Genomic DNA, 4,413 nt, shown 5'->3' with positions numbered 1-4,413 from the left:
ACATGCGTTAGTTCATCTGAGAAGTGTTCCTGGGCATGGCAAACAAAATTAGATGCAGGGTAAAATTGTATTTGGCTCTCTGCTGTCATCAGGGACTTTTGTAAGTGGTTTATAATGTTAAGGCAACATCTGATTGAGTGTTAGTGTTTATTTTTACCCTGTTGGCAGAACAAGGTACTGTCCACACAACGTCCAAGAAATATATACCACACCCAAACAGGCCCTTCTTGTCATATGATGCAGGCCTTGTGATAATAATCTTGTTACAGGAGACACATTCCATCAGGATTTGGAGGAGAATCTTGGGTGTGAGTGTGTGTGTGCAAAGAGCTAGGGTGCTTTAAATCAACTCCACTGCACATCGTCCATCAGCAGGTCTTACTCTCACTCATCGGCACGGTAACTTCACACTGCCAACGACGCAGACCATAGACCGTATCCCGTTTTAGCCAGTCCCCCCCCCCCCATCTTGGGTCACCTGCTAAAACTGCGGTTTCAAGTCCACGATCAAGCGGCGCCGGCGTCCTCACCACCTCTCATAACATTGATGGAAGACACAGGAGTCCCATCAACCCCCCCTTCGACTACAGTATGTGTAGCAGAGGTCACAAACGTGTAATGTGAGTCTCAACACAGCAGATTTGCATCACTTTATTTTAACACAACACCCAGAGACATGACAATAAAAAACAGCAGTAAATGCAGCATTCTCCACCTGAAGTCAATGCGTGGGTATTGCCGCCAGCAGCCCGTCTACCTAGAAACTAGTTCTAATCATCTACATGTTGTTTTCATGTCAACTGTATCACGATCTGCAGTCCGAGCCTTTAGTCGACTGCCTGGTCTCCATAGAAACACAGATATTGAGCACAGAAGCCTTGGACCAAATAAGTTGTGCAATTAAACTATACCTGCTGCATGATGTGAACACTGTATTTCAGTTTTATAATTCAGAATTCATTGAGGCCCCAGGCATAGAGTACATCTTAAACTTATGGGTGAAATGTAACTAAGTACAACTAACCCTAAGAACTGTACTTGTCCATCCATCCATCTTCATCCGCTTATCCAGTCGGGTCGCGGGGGCAGCAGCTCCAGCAGGGGACCCCAAACTTCCCTTTCCCGAGCCACATCAACCAGCTCCGACCGGGGGATCCCGAGGCGTTCCCAGGCCAGGTTGGAGATATAATCTCTCCACAACTGTACTTGTATATACTTTATTTGGATCTTTTCTTTTCTTTTCATACCACTTTCTATTTCTGTCCCACTACATATCAGAGAGAAATATTGTACTTTTTACTCTACACTACATTAATCGGATTGTTTGAGTTACTTTACAAATTAAGATTTTTGCACTCAAAACACGTGTAGTTTATAAAATAAAATGAGTTACCATAACTAAAACTACCCAACAATTTATAGGCCTTCAAGCAGAGCTAAACTGATTTGCTGATTATACCCTTAGTTAATCGACAGAACTGTTTTAATCATTTTTAGTTTCTAAAGTGTAAGAATTTTTCTGCACTGAGTACTTTTACTTTGAATATTTTAGGTACATTTTCCTGATATATAATATATTGAAAACTGAATGACAGCTGTTATTACATTGTACATATTTTGTCACAGTCCGAGGATGTGCAATGAGCATGATTTAAAAAAGTTTTTCTAATAAACTATACATTACTATACAAACTATACACTATACACATTCAAAAGGAACGCATAAATCATCTTACACAGCATTCAAGTCCATTTGCCTTCTGATATTATCAATAAAGGGACCCAAAATCTGTTAATTTACAGTACGAGTCAGATGAGGACTACCTTTCTCTTTCACATGAAGACAGGTAACCATATCATGAAGCATTTCCAAAATTAAACACAATGCATGACCCTAAACTGTAGTTAGCCATAAAGGACATTTGATCAAAATGATTCACTTGCACCTTTTCTAAACCTGTTTTTTTAGCAGAGGAAATGCGTTTACAGCTACATATGCATGTGTACATGACATAGGCTACCTATCAGAGAAATATTGAAGGGGAAGGTAGGTAGCCTATTCATTTGGCCCAATGGAAATATTATATGCAACAATATAAGCCTACAGTAGGCTTAGGCTATTTAGGCTACAATAACAGCAAAATGCATGTATTAGTTTATCACCTCTGGTATCCTACTGAATATAGGAAGCCTAGGCTACTACACCAGAAATGAGCCGTGAACCTGTAACTGGCCAGTCTGTCACTCTAGTCGAGCCCCCGCCCCGCCTGCCTGTTAACGGGAACTCCCCCTAAGTTCCCCGGTTCTCCTCTCTCCGCTCATTCTCTCCAAGAGCTGTCACAGATACACACAATCCCACGCATACACATTCACGCTCACGGACTCACTGCCTGTTGGAGCAAACGACTGTATGGTCTCCGCTGCTCCCCGGTTAGCGAAAAGCGGCTGTTTTGATTTCGCAGTCTGCGGCGAAGAGCCTCGTCGTGACAGAGTTTGGAGACGGCTGAAGGAGCAGTGAAGGGGGGAGAAAAAGGTAAGGGATGGTGTCAAAAAGGAGTGTTTTCTCTTCTCTCCGTTTAGAAACTTTACCGTGTGTTTACCGTCTTCTCCGCTGTCTCGTGCGTTGTAGGGATATCGCCTGTATCGTCAGCTGCAGGGTTTTTGATAACTAGGGCGTGTTGATTAAAGTCTTTCTGTTTGCGCGCGCGTATGTGTTCGTGTGTGCGCGCGTGCTCTTTCACTATAGAGGGGGATCCTCTTGTTGTGTCACAGACGCAGATTGAAGCGAATCTTTGCAGGGCCGGGGGGCAAAATATAGCCATATCTCAAGTGAGTGAAGTCTTTTTTTCCTTAGAAAAGAAGCCGGTCTTGAAGTAGCCCATATACAGGTAACTTCATTTTGTTTGCTCAGGTCAACCTAACTCCTTAATTTAAGTCATGTGTTGTCTAGATTAGAACTACAGACCTTAAGTGTGTTGCAGAAGTCCAAGGAGAGAATTCTGTTTCGACACTAAACACAGAAAGCTGAACATTCTCATCAAAAATGTTTTTTTAAATAGATTTTTATTTTGTATTTGTTGGTGTAATTGGCAATCTATTATACTATTCATCTGTGTAAGAGCCTAATATTTGACTTTTTCGGACAGTTCTCTGTATTGGCTACTGCCAATGTATTGAATAAAGCAAGTTTATTTCTATAGGACCTTTTTTTAAAGAAAGTGGAAATTCCAAATGCTTTAACCAAACACAAATAAATGCATATAATGACCTTTGAAACACAAAAAAAAGGAGAGAACATTTTTAAGGTGTGTCTACACACACATGTGGTGCTCACTGTTTATGACTTCTGCATGCAAGTGTGTGTGTATGTCGACATGCCCATCATTTGTTTGTGCATGTGCAAATATATGCTGCATATGTATGTATGTATCTGTATGTATGTGTGTGTGTGTGTGTGTGTGGTGATATCCTGTCAGATCCTGTGAGGTGGGGCTCAGTCACAGGGTCTCCCCTCTGGAATTCTCCTAGAATAGATGTGACACACACACACACACACACGCACACACACACACAGTTGGAGCCTATCTTCAGTCATCCTAATGTCCTTTCTTTTTATGACGATCCATATTGGCCTCAGTGCTTTGATTTAATGCTGCGCAAGACAGAAATCTACTTGATGTCAAAGCTCCACAAATAGGATTAAAGCAACTGGGACGTTGCGCTCTCATGTTAGACCGTGTTCTTCTCTTTATGGCTTGATGCCGATTAAAAGTCTCCTTTACATACACCTTAGCCAGTTCTACCGGTGGTATTTTTCATGCCTAGAAATGAAAACAGTGTGCATCAAACACACATATCATCACCACCACAGTTGCTGGTTGTGATGTCTTGCTGAAGGGCACTTTGGCAGTACAGACAAACCTAGGACTTGACAGTCACTCTACTGTATGGCTATTCGTATTCTACTCTTACAGACATTGAAGAATGGCAGGAATGAGTCAGAGAAGGATACACTAGAAGAGCAACAAACCAGTGCTCTCTTGTTGCTCCCTGGCCTGTTCAGATGATGGATGCTTGAAAGTGTGTGTGTATGAGTGTGAGAGAGAGAGAGAGAAGGAGTGAGAGGATCTTGTCTGCTGTAACTTGAGCCTGGCTGCCTCTTGGAAGCCTACAAAGACCGCTTTGCATGAACTGTTGGGAATGTGTGTGTGTGTCTGTGTGTTTCTGTGTAGCATAAACATCCCATGACCAACCACCAAACTACTGAACACACCCACAGACACCATCACTACCATTATAATGATAAACACAATCAATGACAGACCTGGGACTGAAAATCAGAGTTGATATACAGATAACGTGACTGACAGAAATGTAATCTTTTTTGTGGTTAAAGTCATCTATGATGCAAAA

At 42.0% G+C, this 4,413-nt stretch overlaps 1 protein-coding gene across 1 annotated transcript in view; it reads left to right on the top strand.

Annotated features, from left to right (window-relative positions):
- Positions 1 to 2,300: 2,300 nt before the first annotated feature.
- The window catches only part of ppp2r3a (protein phosphatase 2, regulatory subunit B'', alpha), a 58,022-nt gene continuing 55,909 nt past the window's right edge, over positions 2,301 to 4,413 (top strand). Inside the window, exon 1 of the mRNA XM_034857984.1 lies at positions 2,301 to 2,533. The gene's annotated coding sequence lies outside the window, so the exon portion shown is untranslated. The remainder of the gene's footprint in view (positions 2,534 to 4,413) is intronic.

Source organism: Etheostoma cragini, chromosome 20 (assembly GCF_013103735.1).
Source record: "Etheostoma cragini isolate CJK2018 chromosome 20, CSU_Ecrag_1.0, whole genome shotgun sequence".
NCBI lineage: Eukaryota > Metazoa > Chordata > Actinopteri > Perciformes > Percidae > Etheostoma > Etheostoma cragini.
Note: the sequence above shows the minus strand (reverse complement) of the source record. Positions and strands in the feature narration are given on the sequence as shown.